We start from the raw sequence: 21,167 nt of genomic DNA, 5'->3' as shown, positions 1-21,167 counted from the left end.
AAGAACTTGAAATGAATCTTAGTACACTCAGAAAGTTATTTCCGCGACCAATATAATTTTTGCTTTCGCATATGAAACTTAATTTAATTTATTGATTTGCATGTACGTCGTTCTTTTAAAGGTTTTCAAAACTCCAAGGGAGGGGACGTTTACCAAAGAGGAGTTGGATGAAGTTCGAGACAAGTGGGCTACTTCAACGATTGTGAACTACCCTTAGTGTAATAAATAGAGCAAGATTGTAGTTATCCGTGACTCTTACATTATTTTGTTGTTTATCGATTTAATTAATTACATTTGAATTAATTCGGTAATATTATTGGAAATTTGAAATTTATATCATTTTTGAGGAATGTCAAGCTGATGTTTGGTGAAACAGTATTCTATAAATTATAATGTAGAATATTATATTGCTAAATCAGAAATTATATTGCAGATTTTTTTTTTTAAAAAAAAATATCAAAAGTTGCCCTTGTTTGCAACAAGAGCAACTTATGTGAAGCTTATAAGTTGCCCTTGTTGCAAACAAGAGCAACTTATGTGAAGCTTATAAGTTACCCTTGTTTGCAACAAGGGAAACTTATGTGAATATGTTGCCCTTGTTGCAAACAAGGGCAACTTATAAGCTTATATGTTTCCCTTGTTAAGGGCAACTTTTGATAATTTTACAAAAGTGACCCCCCCATAGGTGGCACTTATGAAGGGAAACTTATAAGCCTATTTTAAGGGCAACTTATGATGTTTTTTCCTCTAGTGATTGTGAAAGGGGTGAAAGCTGTAGGGGAATACAGTTAAACATAATAACATGTGCGGAAACAATCCCCAAAGCCAGGAAGCATGCATAAAGCACAGATTAAACATACTTACATTTGAAGCGTGTTTTCCTCAATAATCTGTCAACGAACACGAACTTAGAACTCCACTTGTCGTTCCTCTACTTGGTTCACCGACACGATCAGATCCGTCTTGAAAATCGTAGCTTAGACAATCGATCAAGAGTGTTTGCTTTTGGGAAGAACTCACTTTGGAGGCACAGAGAGAATTAGGGTTCTTTGAGTCTCTAGGGTTTGAGTATGACTAAATTGTATTATGGAAAACATGGGTTAGAAGGTTATTAGAATAACCATGCTAACCGGCCAAGCCACAAGGGCCACGACCGGCCAGCAAGCCCACACAACACACACGAGCACGCAGCGTGCTGGGCCGTGGGCCGCGCGCACACATGCGCAGTTGCTCGGCCATGGGCCAGCGCTGCCGTGTTTGCTTTGCTTGCGTGCCGAGCGCCCATGGGCCTTGAGTGCCTCGTACACTCGTCTCGTGGGCCGCTCTTCGTATTCGCGACTTAATATCATTCCGGATATTATTTATCGTTTCGTATACGACGAATCACCGTCGTACGATACGATTTATTGGTTTCGCCTAGCTTACGAATATTCGCGATACGATATACGGTTCCGATGCAAGGTCGTATCGTATAATACGTTTTCCAATACTAATTCCCGAAAAGCTATTAAATGAATTTCCGATTCATTTAATCCGGTGATCTGTTACGTGTCATTGGTGTGACCTTGTAGGTTCAGTCAAGAGTAAGTTGTGAGCTTAATATTCATTAGAACTCACTGATCGGAAGCATTGCTCCAGCTAGCTGTTCCGATCACTTGATCTCACTGAATAAATTGTTCGCAATTAATCTGAACCTTGGTATTAGACTTAATGCACCTTGGGTGAAGGACATATTTCCTTCAGTCTCCCACTTGTCATTCAGACAAGTGTGCATTCACATTCCTTTGTCACTTAGTGTTACTTACTGAACATAAGGTAAGATCCAAGCCATCCTTATTAGGTCCAGAAGTGTTTCTCGGATTACAGAGCTCAACTGTTAAACTTTTGCAGAAGGTTAAGCCTTAACCATTCTGAGCACGGCCATGCATTTTACAGTATCTAACTCTCCGAGAGGCCTTGTTACACAACAACACCATATCCTATCAAAGATAGGAGGACAATCCATTCTTCCAATCTATTAACACTCACTTTGATTCATAGTACGCCCAATAACTGCTTTTATAGCCTCCTTTTACGGTGCGATGTTTAGCTAGCATAAAAGAGAACTAATTCTCAAACGAGCAGACATAATCGCTCATGTTCTGAGGAACGGTTTCTAATCACCATTAATGATAACTACCTATGACATGACTTTAATCTCTTAAATTGTTCTCATGGCCAATCCGATACAAGATCCAATAAGTATCTATGCAAAAGATTCTGACATCCAGTCACTCTAGTTCAAGAAACAGAACTAAGAAATCTACTTGCAATCTAATCTTCATTAGTCATTGGTCGTCCACCTTTCAATAACCTGGATTAGAGATCCTTTGTGACTTCAATATTCAAGTTCACTTATGGGTGTTTCTTTGTCGAAGAATCCATCTTGACATCCCATTTGAATGATTTGAATCACATGGACTTATCATTTAATACTAAACCAAAATTAAATGAATATGAAATATAATTTCATAAATGATAAATGTTTAAACCAAATGCTTACCAATTTGTGGGCCTCTAACCCAAAATCAAGCATTTAATGTTCTACAGATATAGGCCTTTCACCCAATACTTAAAACATTCATGGAACTCAAACTTGATTCCATATCTTCATATGAATGTTGTGTATCATTCAATGCAGAGGTTTAGTTTATCATACTTTGCTATCCTTAGAATCTTTTCTGTCGAAAGCCTTTCGATGTAAGATGAAAAGATCTTTGAATATGTTTCTAGAATGATCTAGTCTTTCGTTGCTGTTTAGGATGATAATCATATCTAAAATAGAAAATCATCCAGGTAGCAGACTTGTGATCAACCTGAGTTCATTGAAGAACTCCCACTAAAAACAATTCCCTTTTATTGCTTCTTAGGCAACAATGAATTCATTTCAATTATGTAGAATTTCAAATGATGCTTCCCTTTTGAAATGCTCCAACCAGTTCACATAGATGTGGGAGATACATCTTTCAACTGAGAACTTGGAAACTAATCATTGATTCAGTTTCCCATGCATCACATATGGTTTAGAACCTATGTAACCACCTTTTAATCACGACGCCTAATTTCCCGTGTTTGTTTGTGGTTTGCCTAACAACAAGATTCAACTTTTGCTTAGGCAAATGCTGAAGGAAATAATGCCCTTGGTCCAAGTATGCATTCAATGATAAGTCTAATAAATGCGGTTCAGTATTAATTAACAAGTTAATAATTCAGTGAGATCAAGTGAGCTGAATGCCTAGCTAGAGGCCGCTTCAGTTCAAGTGGAATTAATGATATTAATCCACAGCTTACTCTTGACTGAACCCGTAGGGTCACACAAATAGTACGTAAACGGATCAAGTATTTAATGGCATTAAATACTCCATCTATGGATATTCGGAATCGACGGATCTTGGTTTCAGTGGGAGCTGAGATCGTCACAGGCAAGAAATGAATACTCCGGAAACGATGATATTACCGGAAACGGAAATATGGATCGTATCGGAAATATAAATATTATCCAAGTCGTAGATGTTGCCGGAAACGGAAACATGGTACGTATCGGAAAATATTACCGGAATCGGAAATATTGCCGGAAACGGAAATATTGTCAGAATCGGAAATATTATCGGAATCGGAAAATAATTCCGGAAACGGAAATATTAAATATTTGTTCGAAACGGAAATTGATTCCGGAATCGGAAATATTAAATATTGTTCGTATCGGAAATGAATTCCGGAATCGGGAATTTAATCGGAAGCGTATCGTACGAATTAGCATCGGACGAGGCCCGCTAGACGAAGGCCCAGCACGAAGCCAGGCCATCGCCCAGCGAGCCAACACGCACCATCGCATGCCAAGCCTCGACTAGGCCCAGCGCAAGGCCAGGCCCAGCCAAGGCCTGGGGCGCGCGCGCGAGAGCACAACAGTGGGCCGAGTGCTGTGCGCCTAGCGTGGGCCGCAAGGCTTGCGCGGGTGTACGGTGCTCGTGCAATGCTTGTGCGGGAATCCTAAAGCAATCGGGATTCGAAATATGATTAAATCCTAAAACTATTAGATAATGATTATTTAATTAGAGTCCTAGTAGGATTATAATTAAATAAATTAGTATCCTAATAGGATTCCAAAACCTTTTCCATAACTCTATAAATAGGTGCCTAGGGTCACATATTTACATAGATTATTCAAGTATTCAAAGTGAGTTTTTGAGAGAAAAATTCAGTCACACATTTGCCCAAAAGTGCCGAAAATAATAGTACCTTAAGGGCGATTCTAGTTGGTCAATCTTAAGGCGGATCCGGACGTGCTGTGGACTATCTACGAAGGGACGACACTTGGAGTCCTAAAGACTTGTTCTTGTTCGGTTCGGGCGCAGCTAGGGAAGGCACGCAACAAAGAGTATGCATCTAAACTATGCTAAATGATTATGTGTAAATAATATGTATTCCTGGCTTAATGGTTGTTTCCGCATGATTTATGAATTGTCATATGTATCATAACCTAACAGTGGTATCACGAGCCCCTTATTATTTTCATAATCTAAATTGCATGAACATGGTTAAATATTACAAATTTGCAAGAATTAAAAGGGGTGATTAATTTTCGTAATTGTTAATTAATTGCAAATTGCGTTTATTTAATTATACGTACGCAGTTTTTCGGCAGTTTCTTCGTTACTCATCCAAATCGAGTGATTTTTGTGTCAATTCCGCATGTAAAAGGCATTCTAAAATTTTGACAAAAATAGTAATTTTCTGCCGAATCCAGAATTCTCAAATTCGAAGCCTAACTATGACTTTTCGGAGGTTTTAGTTTTTCGAATGCAAAATTTCGTAAATTTAAGATGTTAAATTAAATATTTGCGATTCTTGTTGATAAATCTTGAATTTTTGATTGACCTACTGTATATGTTTAACAAGTTTGAATGCCTAGCCTTGTTAATTATGCAATCTAATTTGTAATTATGATTAATTTGTTGAAAATTGGAATAATTTAGAATTAATTTGATTTTCATAATTAATTATAATTTAATTAGATACCTATGATTAAAAACCACCATAAAAATTGTAAATTTATGATAAATTTTAAATTTTTATGACCTAGACTTGAATCCATGTTAATCGGAAATCAATTGAATAATAAATTTTCGATTTTTCGCCATAAAATTATGAAATTAATATTATTTATTAATTTGTCATTAATTTTAAATATAAATTTTTTAAATTTTATGCGATTCATTCATATAACTTGCACGCACAAAGCAATGGACGCTACGTGTTACCCTTAAGGGGTGTTGTATAGTGCGGGCATGTGACGACGAGCAAGGGAGCTCGTCGCCCATGCGGCACGAATGCAATGAGCAAGGCCATGGTGCGCGAGCACAAGGCAGCAGCCCTGCCTTGTGTCGTGGGCTATGAGCAATGGACGAATGGGCGAGGGCGAATGCAAGGCACAACAGTCGCGTGTGGGCAGCAAGCGAGCTGCGCCACAACGCGCACTGCCTCGCGCAAGCGCGCGGAGCCTCGCGCGCAGCGAGCGCAAGCTCGCGTGCCACGAGTGCTCCGCCCAGCGTCGATGCCTCGCGCAGCGAGCGCTGGCGAGCGCGCACAGCGAGCGCTGGCTCGCATGCAGCAAGCGCTGGCGAGCGCGCATAGCGAGCGCTAGCGAGCGAGCGCAGCGAGCGATGGCTCACGTGCATCGAATGCTGGCGCGCGCAGCAAGCACCAGCTCGCGTGGAGCCTTGCGAAGGATAGCAGCAGCAGCGATGCGACGCAGCACATGGGCTACGCGCACATGGCCAGCGATGGCTGTGTGCGTGTGGCCCATGGGCGTACGTTGTGTAGGGTGTTTGCGTTGCGATTAGATCGTTTTGAAATTTTAATTTGAAATTTTCAGTTTACGTAATTTTAATTAATTTTAAAATTAATAATTTAAATTATTTTCTTGGATTTTAATTTTGAATATTGTAATTATAATAAATTTTATTTATTCTAATTATTTTACTAAAATTGAAATCATGAATTAATTTAAATAGGACTGAAATTAAATTAAACCTTTTGGATTCGATTATAAATTTATATGAGCTTTAAATTTTAATTAAATTTGTATGTTTCCGGTTAGACTAGAAATACATTTTTATGTTTAAAATTAGTAAAGCATATGAATTTATTGGTTTAAGTGGGAGCCCTTTTAGTCATAAACTCTTGATTAGGTCTACAAATCCTTAAGGTTAAAACAACTCGATTAGAATTAATAAGGACTGAATAATTGGTAGATTATTGGTGCCCTTGATTAATTGCTGCAAATGTTTACGTGATGCATAATGTGTTTTACTAACCAGCTATGTGGGCCATTCATGATAATGAATGGGTGAATGGTATATATTGTATATGTACTGTTTTGCAGGTTATGAAGTGACTAGTATGGCCCAAATAGGATTGAAAATATGGTCTGCGTACCATTAATTTGAATGTAATTGGTCTAAAGTACCAAAGTTGTTTTTCAATTCAAATATGGTCTGCGTACCATCAAATAGTTGTAATTAGTTTTAATTATAGCTTATCCTATTTGAAGAAAATGGTGCCTCCCACGGAGATTTTCAAGACGGACTTTGAAGTTAAAGCTTCAAGATGAAGTCGGGCCATACTAGATCACATTTATCTTATGCATGTTTTAAGTTATTTATTTCTTTTAAATATGTCTTAAAATGCATGAGATCAAAAGCTTGATTATGTTGCATGATTAAGGATTTTAGTCCACTTAAAATCTAACCAACATAGTAAGAGCCTTAAGTTCCAAACTTAAAAATTGAGTTAAAAGGTGCCATGCCAAAATATACACTTGCTTGGATATCCTTTACATCAATCTAGTAATAGTTTTCGCTCAGCGAGGTGTTACTTATTGGTCCTAAAGGGGCAAGGTACACAAATAATTGTGAGTACATGTTAGTTTTGGTGAAACTCAACGATATAAGTAAGGAGTCCTTTTATGTCGTGGCAAAATCGATAGGTTTACCTAATAAGTTCTTAGACGTACCTATCAACCAAGAATAGTTTCTAGACTATTAGCAAAAGGCTTTTGCTTACCTAAGATGTTTTAGGATTAAGTCGACAAACTGTGCTTAGTTCTTCATATGATTTTAGGATCTTGGAATCATTTTATTCACACCTGCCGGAACACATAACTTGAATAAAATGCTTAATAAACATTGAATTATGCATGCATGCTAGAATTTAAGTTTATTAAGAGAAACTGTGAATGGTTATTTATTTGTTTATTCTTTTCAATTGTAGTTTTTAATATGGCAAACAACAATCAAAACATCATCATAGGTTCTGAGCTTATGGTCAAGCTGAACCTGGCAAATTTTCTTGAATGGGAAGCTAAGCTAGTTGAAATAGTCAAACTCAATGGACTTGAGTATGTACTGTCACATCCCATGCCAAGCTACTATGCCAGAGACATGACCCCTGAAAGATTTTATGCCTGGGATGCGGATCTCAAAAAGGTTATGAGTCTCATGCTGAACAATATCCCTGATGATTGGGCTAGAAGGTTTGTAGCCTATGAACCTTTTACGCTCATCAAGAATCTGAGGGGTATCTGTCGTGGAAGCACGGAGGACAGGGACCTGAACGTCCATGAGTTGATTGAATCAATGTCTGGTCTAAAGGTTAGTTCTCCCAACAGGTGTTATAGGATGGAGGTCCAAGAAACACATGTTCAGCTCCTTCGCACTAAACAGAGGGTAGGCGTCCCACTAAGGTTCCATGTGGATCTTATGCGTTCATACTTTGATCGCCTAAGTCTACTAGGAACACCAATAAGTGAAAGAATGGCAGTCTCTATCTTGCTCAATTCACTACACAGTGGGTTTGGTCGCTTCAAGCAACTATACCTAAGTGAACCAAGAGAAGAAACAGTTGCAGAATTTGTTCACCTTGTCAGAAAGGCTGAAATAATACTGGACTGTGAAGCCAAAGATTTACTCAAGGCTAGAAGGAGACCGTTCAAGAAAAGTGGAAAGTCCAAGGGCAATGCTAAATCAAAGCAGGACAAGTCCACATCAAGCTGTCTTTATTGTGATGGAATAGGCCATTACAAAAGAGAATGTCCAAAGCTAAAGGAAGACCAGAAGAACGGAACAGTCGTTCCATCTTCAGGTATTTTCGTTATAGACTGTATACTTGCTAATTCAACTTCTTGGGTATTAGATACAGGTTGTGGCTCACACTTATGTTCCAATCCACAGGGACTAAGAAGAAGTAGAAAGTTAAGCAAGGGTGAAGTCGACCTACGAGTGGGAAATGGAGCACGGATTGCTGCATTAGCTGTAGGAACTTACTATTTGTCGTTGCCCTCCGGGCTAGTTTTGGAACTGGAAGAATGTTTCCATGTTCCAAGTCTTACTAAAAACATCATTTCAGTTTCTTGCTTAGATGCTAAGGGATTTTCCTTTTTAATAAAAGACAATAGTTGTTCGTTTTATTTTAAAGAGATGTTTTATGGATCTGCTAGATTAGTCAATGGACTTTATTTATTAGATCACGACAAACAAGTATATAACATAAATACCAAAAAGGCCAAAAAGGATGATTCAGATCTCACCTATCTGTGGCATTGTCGATTAGGCCATATAAACTTGAAACGCTTAGAAAGACTTCAAAAGGAAGGAATTCTAGAACCATTTGACTTAGAGGATTATGGTAAATGCGAATCATGTTTACTTGGCAAAATGACAAAGCAACCTTTCTCTAAAGTTGGAGAAAGAGCAAATGAACTATTGGGTTTAATCCATACAGATGTATGTGGACCAATGAGTACAAATGCTAGAGGTGGTTTCAGCTACTTTATCACTTTCACTGATGACTTCAGTAGATATGGTTATGTCTACATAATGAAGCATAAGTTTGAATCCTTTGACAAATTCAAGGAATTTCAGAGTGAAGTAGAGAATCAATTAGGCAAGAAGATTAAGGCACTGCGGTCCGATAGAGGCGGTGAATATCTGAGCTATGAATTTGATGACCATCCGAAAGAATGTGGAATTCTATCAGAATTGACTCCTCCAGGAACACCACAATGGAACGGTGTGTCAGAACGGAGGAACAGAACCTTGCTAGACATGGTCAGGTCAATGATGGGTCAGGCCAAACTTCCATTAGAATTTTGGGGACATGCACTAAATACAGCTGCACTCACTATAAATAGAGCTCCGTCTAAAGCTGTCGAAAAGACTCCATATGAGTTATGGTTTGGAAAACCTCCAAATGTGTCTTTTCTAAAGATTTGGGGATGTGAAGTATACGTCAAACGATTAATTTCAGACAAACTTCATCCAAAATCTGACAAATGTATCCTTGTGGGCTATCCAAAGGAAACAAAGGGGTATAACTTCTACAATACATCTGAGAACAAGGTGTTTGTTGCTCGAGATGGTGTCTTTTTGGAGAAAGATCACATTTCCAAAATGACAAGTGGGAGAAAAGTAGACCTCGAAGAAATTCGAGTCGAACAACAAACTCTAGAGAATGCTCAAGATGACATTCAGGATGAAACTCAGAGATCTTTAGAAGAATCTGGTGAGAATCATGGTCAATCTAGAAATGTTACCCCGCGTAGATCGCAAAGATATAGATCTCAACCGGAAAGGTACTTAGGTATTTTGACGAACGAGAGCTATGACGTTCTATTACTTGAAAGTGATGAACCTGCGACTTACAAACAAGCTATGACGAGCCCTAGCTCCAAGCAATGGCAAGAAGCCATGCAATCTGAATTAGACTCCATGTCTGAAAACCAAGTATGGGATTTGGTCGATTTGCCAGATGGCTACCAAGCCATTGGAAGCAAATGGGTTTTCAAACTGAAAAAGGACAAGGATGGGAAACTTGAAGTTTTCAAAGCTAGATTGGTTGCAAAAGGTTACAGACAAGTCCACGGTGTGGATTACGATGAAACTTTTTCACCAGTTGCAATGCTAAAGTCTATTCGGATAATGTTAGCAATCGCTGCATATTACGATTATGAAATATGGCATATGGATGTCAAAACTGCTTTCTTAAACGGCGTTTTAACAGAAACTGTGTTTATGACACAGCCTGAAGGTTTTGAGGATCCAAAGAATGCTAAAAAGGTATGCAAGCTAAAGAAGTCAATCTACGGATTGAAGCAGGCATCCAGGAGCTGGAATATACGTTTTGATGAAGCAGTCCGTGACTTTGGTTTCATCAAGAACGCAGACGAATCTTGTGTATACAAGAAGGTCAGTGGGAGCAAAATTGCTTTCCTAGTATTATATGTCGACGACATATTACTTATCGGAAATGACATTCCTATGTTGAACTCTGTCAAGATTTGGCTTGGGAAATGTTTTTCGATGAAAGATCTAGGAGAAGCACAGTACATATTGGGCATCAAGATTTACAGAGATAGATCTAAAAGGATGATTGGACTTAGTCAAAGCACTTATATCAATAAGGTTCTTGATAGGTTCAAGATGGCGGACTCCAAGCGAGGCTACCTACCCATGTCTCATGGAATGACTCTAAGCAAGAATCAGTGCCCAAAAACACTTGATGAGCGTAGACGAATGAATGGGATTCCATATGCATCATTGATTGGTTCAATAATGTATGCTATGATATGTACACGCCCGGATGTTGCGTATGCACTCAGTGCTACGAGCAGATACCAGTCAGACCCAGGAGAGGCGCATTGGACTGCTGCCAAGAATATTCTGAAGTACCTGAAAAGGCACAAAGATGACTTCCTGGTCTATGGTGGAGATGATGAATTAATTGTTAAAGGCTATACGGACGCAAGTTTCCAAACCGACAAAGATGATTTCAGATCACAGTCTGGGTTTGTCTTCTGCCTCAACGGAGGAGCAGTAAGCTGGAAAAGTGCTAAGCAAAGCACCATTGCGGATTCTACAACTGAAGCGGAGTACATTGTTGCACATGAAGCAGCAAAGGAAGCTATATGGCTAAGGAAGTTCATAGGTGAACTTGGTGTAGTCCCCTCCATTAAAGGACCAATAGCCCTGTATTGTGATAATAACGGAGCTATTGCACAGGCGAAGGAGCCTAGACACCACCAGAGAGTCAAGCATGTACTTCGTAGATTTCACCTTCTACGAGAGTTCGTTGAAAGAAAAGAAGTCGAGATAAGCAAAATTGGAACTGATGATAACATATCAGATCCATTGACTAAACCTCTGCCGCAGGCGAAGCACAACTCGCACACTGCAGCTATGGGAATCAAGCATATTGGAGAATGGCTTTGATGACCCTGTTTAATGTTTTAAAGTTTTAGAGTTTAAATCTTTGTAAAACATTATTGGTTAATCATTCACAATAAATGAAAAGAATTCATTTTTCCATTTAATTTGTGGTTTATTAAATGATGATTCCCTTCAATTTGACGATATATTCAAGATAGACTGTCAGGACCAGTCCTGTGACTAAGAAATCTCTATCAAGTGAACTTGAATGTCAAAAGTTGAAAATGGTCCCTAGTCGGAGTTTTCTATAAAATTGGACGCATAGAAAACGTTAGACGACTAGAATGCAAGATGACTAGTAGTTCTGTTTCTTGAACTATGTGGACATGGCAATGTCATAATCATTTGCATAGATACTTACTTTGGGAAGACTAGTATCGGACAAGACCTATGAAACTTTACTCTAAGAGATAAGAATCTGTCATAAGTAAATTTCATTAAAATTATTAGACACTAAATCCTCAATACCTGAGTGATTTGAGATTACTTGTTTGAGAACTGGTTACTTTGACGTTGACCAACCGTCGCACCGTAAAAGGAGGCTATAAAGGCAACGCTCAGGTAATCACCTATCAAACGAAGTCTAATCTCAAGATCGCAAGATTGGGATTGTCCTCCCATAAATTGGGATGAGATGCTTAAAAGTTGTACAAGGCCACTCGGAGAGCTAGAAACTGTGAAATGCATGGCCGTGCTCGGATGAATTATAGGCTATGATTATCTGTTTATTTGATCAGTTGAACTCTGAAACCGAGAAACACCTCTAGACATAATAAGGATGACAACTCTTACCTTATGTTCAAGAGCAAGCATCGAGCGACAAAGGAATTAGGAAATGCACACTTGTCCCTAAGGACAAGTGGGAGACTGAAGGAAATAATGCCCTTGGTCCAAGTATGCATTCAATGATAAGTCTAATAAATGCGGTTCAGTATTAATTAACAAGTTAATAATTCAGTGAGATCAAGTGAGCTGAATGCCTAGCTAGAGGCCGCTTCAGTTCAAGTGGAATTAATGATATTAATCCACAACTTACTCTTGACTGAACCCGTAGGGTCACACAAATAGTACGTAAACGGATCAAGTATTTAATGGCATTAAATACTCCATCTATGGATATTCGGAATCGACGGATCTTGGTTTTAGTGGGAGCTGAGATCGTCACAGGCAAGAAATGAATACTCCGGAAACGATGATATTACCGGAAACGGAAATATGGATCGTATCGGAAATATAAATATTATCCAAGTCGTAGATGTTGCCGGAAACGGAAACATGGTACGTATCGGAAAATATTACCGGAATCGGAAATATTGCCGGAAACGGAAATATTGTCAGAATCGGAAATATTATCGGAATCAGAAAATAATTCCGGAAACGGAAATATTAAATATTTGTTCGAAACGGAAATTGATTCCGGAATCGGAAATATTAAATATTGTTCGTATCGGAAATGAATTCCGGAATCGGGAATTTAATCGGAAGCGTATCGTACGAATTAGCATCGGACGAGGCCCGCTAGACGAAGGCCCAGCACGAAGCCAGGCCATCGCCCAGCGAGCTAACACGCACCATCGCATGCCAAGCCTCGACCAGGCCCAGCGCAAGGCCTGGGGCGCGCGCGCGAGAGCATAGCAGTGGGCCGAGCGCTGTGCGCCTATGGTGGGCCGCAAGGCTTGCGCGGGTGTACGGTGCTCGTGCAATGCTTGTACGGGAATCCTAAAGCAATCGGGATTCGAAATATGATTAAATCCTAAAACTATTAGATAATGATTATTTAATTAGAGTCCTAGTAGGATTATAATTAAATAAATTAGTATCCTAATAGGATTCCAAAACCTTTTCCATAACTCTATGAATAGGTGCCTAGGGTCACATATTTACATAGATTATTCAAGTATTCAAAGTGAGTTTTTGAGAGAAAAATTCAGTCACACATTTGCCCAAAAGTGCCGAAAATAATAGTACCTTAAGGGCGATTCTAGTTGGTCAATCTTAAGGCAGATCCGGACGTGCTGTGGACTATCTACGGAGGGACGACACTTGGAGTCCTAAAGACTTGTTCTTGTTTGGTTCGGGCGCAGCTAGGGAAAGCACGCAACAAAGAGTATGCATCTAAACTATGCTAAATGATTATGTGTAAATAATATGTATTCCTGGCTTAATGGTTGTTTCCGCATGATTTATGAATTGTCATATGTATCATAACCTAACAAATGCATGTAGCATCAAAACTTTTGTTATCTTCACTTCCTCTTATCAAGTGCTCATCCTACATCTCCAAATGTATTGGATGTTCTTGATACTGTTCCAATGATCTTTGATCCAGATCAATAGAGATTGGTATAAACTCGTCACGATCCAATGTTCACGAGTTATCTTGGCGATTTATATATCACATCATACATGATTGATTGTAATTCAAAAACCATTCGCATTTTAAAATCCATCCATGTGACTTTTAGCTTTATTATGTTTCAAGAGATACTGAATCTTGCTAAAATCTTGGCATTGCCATGTGATATAAGGTGAAGGCACCTCTTCAAGGTCCTTCATGCTTAACTCTAGTGATAACAGCCTAGGTTTATACTTAGTTAAAGCATTCATAACTTAGACTTACTCATATGGGTTGAGAGTCTTTTTTGAGTCTCTCCATTGTGTTTGATTTAGTAATTACTTTTACAGAATCCAAACAACGCTTTAGATCCTATCCAATAGATCTATAACCCAGTATGTTCTAAGTTTCGCCATGGTTCTAATATTGACAAATACTTTCAAATCTAACCATTTAGAATTTGAATGTCATTTTCAATAGAGAGATTTGTATCTCATATATAGAACCAATAAACTTGACTTAGCTCCCACTAAACTCCTCATCTATAAGATGATCCATATTTTCATAAAGCTATGATTGCTCAATAGCCTTTTAGACAAATATGGTCCAAATCCCACTTGCATGCTTTAATCTACGAATAGATTTCTTAAGCTTGCTCTTTTAGCTAGCATCCAAAACTTTTACATTGTGTGATGTACACAATTCCTTTCTACAAGTCCAATTGAGTAAGGTGTTTCGTTTTCCAATTGCCATATTTCCATATGCAATGATTGCTAGATTTATCCAAAATAGTTCAAGCTTTCCGACTTGGTGAAAAAGATTTCAACATTATCAACGCCGTGAAGTTGTTTACAATCTTTAACCACCAATCTAGCTTCTCTTTTGTATGTGTATACAATATCATCTTTGTATGTTTTGAAAACATTTTTGCAACCAATGGGAGTGAACCCCTTATGCAAATCAACGCTGTATATTTAGAAAACATGTTTGCAACTAATGGGAGTCAACCCTTTATGCAAATCAACGTTCTATGTTTAGAAAACATGTTTGCAACTAATGGGAGTGAAGCCTTTATGCAAATCAACCAAATCATAGATTTGATTCTTTAAGATGAAGATATTTCGGATAAAATGGCCTCAACCCATTTTGTATGGCCTCGAACCATACTTATGTTTCTGATGGCCTCAAACCATACTTGAGAATTTTTAATTCGTCGTAGCTAACCTGTAAGTCGTATGTTTTTGAAGCACTTTCAAAGTCTTAATAGTTTTCATTCCTCAAGATATCTATGTATCTATCTTGGTTGAATTCTATTCCTTATACGATTTACCTAGGTATTGAACATCAAACGTTGGTGTCTATAAAGACATTACTCAAGTCCTTTGAGTATTAGGATTCTCTTGAAGCACTTCTAAATGAAGGAAATAATGCCCTTGGTCCAAGTATGCATTTAATATTAAGTCTAATAAATGCGGTTCAGTATTAATTAACAAGTTAATAATTCAGTGAGATCAAGTGAGCTGAATGCCTAGCTAGAGGCCGCTTCAGTTCAAGTGGAATTAATGATATTAATCCACAGCTTACTCTTGACTGAACCCGTAGGGTCACACAAATAGTACGTAAACGGATCAAGTATTTAATGGCATTAAATACTCCATCTATGGATATTCGGAATCGACGGATCTTGGTTTCAGTGGGAGCTGAGATCGTCACAAGCAAGAAATGAATACTCCGGAAACGATGATATTGCCGGAAACGGAAATATGGATCGCATCGATAATATAAATATTATCCAAGTCGTAGATGTTGCCGGAAACGGAAACATGGTACGTATCGGAAAATATTATCGGAAATGGAAATATTGTCGGAATCGGAAATATTGCCGGAAACGGAAATATTGTCAGAATCGGAAATATTATCGGAATCGGAAAATAATTCCGGAAACGGAAATATTAAATATTTGTTCGAAACGGAAATTAATTCCGGAATCGGAAATATTAAATATTGTTCGTATCGGAAATGAATTCCGGAACCGGGAATTTAATCGGAAGCGTATCGTACGAATAAGCATCGGACGAGGCCTGCCGGACGAAGGCCCAGCACGAAGTCGGGCCATCGCCCAGCAAGCAAGACGCACGCCAACACGCACAGCCCATGGCAGCGCCAGGCCCACCGCAAGGCAGGCCCAGCGCGCCAAGGCGTGGCTGCGTAGCGTGGGCCAAGCGCACGCACGCGTGGGCGCCCTCGTGGCTCCGTGCGTGTGTGTGTTTGTGTCCATGCACAATTCCTAAAGCTATTAGGATTTGGTGTATGATTAAATTCCTATTCCTAAAAGGATTATTTAATTAATTAGAGTCCTAGTAGGATTCTAAGTTTAATTAAATGGTATCCTACTAGGATTCCAATTCCCTTTCCAAACCTCTATAAATAACGGCCTAGGGTCATAATTTATGCACATGGGATTAAAGTATTCTAAGGGTAAGTTTTGAAAGAAAAACAAGCCAAACACTTGCAAACACTTAACCGAATTTCCTAGTAACCTTAAGGGCGATTCTAGTTGGTCTAACTTGAGGCGGATCCGGACGTACTGTGGACTATCTACGGAGGGACGACATTTGGAGTCTTAAAGGCTTGTTCTTGTTCGGTTCGGGCGCAGCTAGGGAGGGCACGCTACAAAGTGTATGCTTCTAAATTATGCTAAATGATTATGTGTAAATAATATGTTTCCTGGCATTAAGGTTTTTCCGCATGATTTATGTTTTGTCATATGTATTATAACCTATCAGTGTTATCACGAGCCTCTTATTATTTTCATAATATAAATTGCATGAACATGGTTAAATTATACAAATTTGTAAGGAATTAAAAGGGGTGATTAATTTTCGTAATTGTTAATTAATTGCAAATTGCGTTTATTTAATTATATGTACGCAGTTTTTCGGCAGAATGTTCGTTACTCAACCAAATCGAGTGATTTTTGTGTCAATTCCGCATGTAAAAGGCATTCTAAAATTTTGACAAAAATAGTACATTTTGCCGAAACCCAGAATTCCTAAATTCGAAGCCTAACTATGACTTTTCGGAGGTTTTAGTTTTTCGAACGCAAAAGTTTGTAAATTTAAGATGTTAAATTAAATATTTGCGATTCTTGTTGATAAATCTTGAATTTTTGATTGACCTACTGTATATGTTTAACAATTTTGAATGCCTAGCCTTGATAATTATGCAATCTAATTTGTAATTATAATTAATTTGTTGAAAATTCGAATAATTTAGAATTGATTTGATTTTCATAATTAATTAATAATTTAATTAGATACCTATGATTAAAAACCACCATAAAAATTGTTAATTTGTGTTAAATTTTAAATTTTTATGACCTAGACTGGAATCCATGTTAATCGGAAATTAATTAATTAATAAATTTTCGATTTTTCGTCCTAAAATTATGAAATAAATATAATTTATTAATTTGTCATTAATTTTGAAAATAAAAGTTTTAATTTTTATGCAATTCGCTCATAAAAATTGCACGCACAAAGCAATGGACGCTACGTGTTACCCTTAAGGGGTGTTGTATAGTGCGGGCATGCGACGACGAGCAAGGGAGCTCGTCGCCCATGCGGTACGAATGCAGCGAGCAAGGAAATGGTGCACGAGCACAAGGCAGTAGCCCTGCCTTGTGTCGTGTGCTATGTGCGATGGGAGAATGGGCGAGGGCGAGGAGAAAGACAGCGAGCAGTCGCGTGCATCGCGCAGCGAGCGCTGGCTCGCGTGCGACGAGCGCTGCGCCTGCATCGAAGCCTCGCGCGCAGCAAGCGCTGGCTTGCGTGCGACGAGCGCTACGCCTGCACGAGCGCTGGCGCGCGCAGCGAGCAGTGGCTAGCGTGCTTCGATGATGCCTTGCGATGGTAAGCAGCAGCAGATGCGACGCAGCACAGAGGCTGCACGCACGTGGCCAGCGATGGCTGCGTGCGTGTGGTATATGGCTGTGCGTTGCGTGGTGATGTTGCGTACCTTGTGTTACGATTAGATCGTTTTAAAATTTTAATTTGAAATTCAGTTTATGTAATTTTAATTAATTTTAAAATTAATAATTTAAATTGTTTTCTTGGATTTTAATTTTGAATATTATAATTATAATAAATTTCATTTATTCTAATTATTTTACTAAAATTAAAATCATGAATTAATTTAAATACAACTGAAAATAAATTATATATGTGGGTTCAATTATAAATTTATATGAGCTTTAAATTTTAATTAAATTTGTATGTTTCCGGTTAGACTAGAAATACATTTTTATGTTTAAAATTAGTAAAGCATATGAATTTATTGGTTTAAGTGGGAGCCCTTTTAGTCGATCATAAACTCTTGATTAGGTCTACAAATCCTTAAGGTTAAAACAACTTGATTAGAATTAATAAGGATTGAATAATTGGTAGATTATTGGTGCCCTTGATTAATTGCTGCAAATATTTATGTGATGCATAACGTGTTTTACTAACCAGCTATGTGGGCCATTCATGATAATGAATGGGTGAATGGTATATATTGTATATGTACTGTTTTGCAGGTTATGAAGTGACTAGTATGGCCCAAATAGGATAGAAAATATGGTCTGCGTACCATTAATTTGAATGTAATTGGTCTAAACTACCAAAATTGTTTTTCAATTCAAATATGGTCTGCGTACCATCAAATAGTTGTAATTAGTTTAATTATAGCTTATCCTATTTGAAGAAAATGGCGCCTCCCACGGAGATTTTCAAGACGAACTTTGAAGTTGAAGCTTCAAGATGAAGTCGGGCCATACTAGATCACATTTATCTTATGCATGCTTTAAGTTATTTATTGCTTTAAATATGTCTTAATTATGCATGAGATTGTGGCTTGATTATGTTGCATGATTAAGGATTTTAGTTCACTTAAAATCTAACCAACATAGTAAGAGCCTTAAGTTCCAAACTAAAAAAAAAAAATTGAGTTAAAAGGTGCCATGCCAAAATAACACTTACTTGGATATCCTTTACATCGATCTTAGTAATAGTTTTCCGCCATAGCGAGGTGTTACTTGTCGATACTAAAGGGGTAAGGTACACAAATAATTGTGAGTACATGTTAGTTTTGGTGAAACTCAACGATATAAGTAAGGAGTCCTTTTATGTCGTGGCAAAATCGATAGGTTTACCTAATAAGTTCTTAGACGTACCTATCAACCAAGAGTAGTTTCTAGACTATTAGCAAAAGGCTTTTGCTTACCTAAAAGATTTTAGAATTGAGTCTAAATACATAATGTGCTTAATTCTTCAATGGATTTTAGGATCTTGGAATCATTTTATTCACACCTGCCGGAACACATAACTCGAATAAAATGCTAATGACTTGTTTAAATTGCATGATTGCTTTAATTTTCAAGTTATTACTCATGATAAATGTTTAGACTTTGCATGCTTCAATGTATGTTTTAATTATTGTTTATAATTAAATATCTTGCACTGCAGTAAATCCTTTTAGAAAGGTAACAGCAAATTTCCTTGATTGGTAGTGAATCCAAGAACGATTCACGGAAATGAGAGAAAATGAGCAATTTAAAATGTACGTTTCTTTTAGCGACTTTTATGGTTGTTTTCGAGTATCAAAGTCGAATGGCGAACTGATTGGTGCTTGTGAATTCAAAATACAATGTAGTTTTGAGATCATAAAGCATTGAGTTTAAACGCTCAACTTTACCAATGGTTAACAACCTAAAATCTTTTTCCATTTAATTCTCGAATGAGTCTAGACCCTAGACATTCGAATAGATCGATGCTTAGAGAACTTTAGAAGCTTCTGGTAAGATCATCTAGTTGAAACAGAATATTCAACATAAATGGTAAGAACTTTGTTGGAGTGACATTGGACATGTCTAAACAAAATATAAAAGTCAATACTAAAGAATACAATTCTTAAGACTATAAGAAAGGGTACAAGAAATAGGAAAACAAGGAACAAATGAAAGGAATTTACAATTCCGTTTCTACCTATAAGTTTATGTTTAAAAGAGCAGTGACCTAGCAATCAAACTTCCTTGGTATCATATACCGCTTGAGGTTCTTACTTCGGTAATAACTCAAACAATGGAAGCTAGGCTACACTAATGGCCTACAAGTGGGAAATGAAGCATGGCAATGCTACATTAGTTGTAGGGTCATCTAGTTTCTTTTAAGTCCTTTCAAAGGCTGGAACTTAATGGCTATTATGTTCCATAATCAGCATACCTAAATTTCTGTTTTCAAACACAGAAAGACTCACATTCAAGAAAAACAAAAACAATGTTTGTTTGTTTATTTGAATGAAATGGTCAATTACGGGTTGAGTCAATATGCTTGATTAAAACAAACAACTCTTTAACATTAAGAACTTTACTAGGTTCAAATCAACCCCTTGATTTGAGTTCCACTAATCTTTGGCATTGTTGCTTAGACCATATCAACAAGTTAACATTCAAAAGCTCTATTTTGATGGACTTTTGAAAGTTCATTGATTTCTAGATCAATTTAAGACAACTAGTCTTACTTGTTGAAAGTAACAAAAGATATGAACTACTGTTAGAACACCTAGACGATAGAGTTCAAAGTTAAAGAAAGGTTTTATGACTTTATTATTTCACACAGATTTGAGTAAATATAGGTTTATTTACTCAATGTGATATAAGTTTGAATCTGTTTGGCTAGTTCAAAGATTTAGAAGTATAAATCCCACTTGGCAAGAAATCATAAAGATCTAGGTTAGATCATGTTGATGATTACTTAAGTCAAGAATGATCATCAATGATTGTGTGTAGTAAAATTCACAATCTAGCTCCATAAGATATGACATATCTAAGTTGGAATGATCGAAGTCAATTAGTACTTGATTCGATCAATGATGAATCATAAAGACTTTTCCTATAATTTCTAAAACAAAATGCTCAACTACCACCAAACTAAACCAAATTCGTCAAAGCTATTGAAAAGTAATTTCAGGATATCTTTTCAATTATATATATCTAAAGAGTTGCTAAACTCAGTGGGAGCTTAGTGTTTGTTATTCAACAAACTAAGGCCCAAGTATAGATATATGTTTCATTGTGATTTATTCAAATGAGACACAAGGGTATTGTTTCTACCACGAATTTTTGAGAACATAATGTTTGTTTGCTCGAAATAATGTCCTTTTGGAGATTCGTTTCCAAAATGACAAGTGGGAGAAAATAGACCTCGAAAGTCTTTGAGGTGAACAACAAACATAAACGGACATTCCGGAGGCTTTTCGAAGTTCTTCAGAAAATCCGAACACTAATTTTTAAGGACTTTAGAAGTGACTTTAAAAATAGACATCTCTTAGAAGACTTTACAAGGTCTTCAAAGGGAATAGAATATTCAAAGGACTTTCAAGTGGCTATTAATATTCTATTTGTTTGATGTTCTATACCCAAGTAGGCATAGAGTTCAAGTCACTGAAACTATGACATTCTTCTATTAGATAGTGAAGAAACCTACAACTTG

The sequence above is a fragment of the Spinacia oleracea genome, chromosome 3, assembly GCF_020520425.1.
Source record: "Spinacia oleracea cultivar Varoflay chromosome 3, BTI_SOV_V1, whole genome shotgun sequence".
NCBI lineage: Eukaryota > Viridiplantae > Streptophyta > Magnoliopsida > Caryophyllales > Amaranthaceae > Spinacia > Spinacia oleracea.
The sequence above is the reverse complement of the archived record's forward strand: the minus strand, read 5'-3'. Positions refer to the sequence as shown.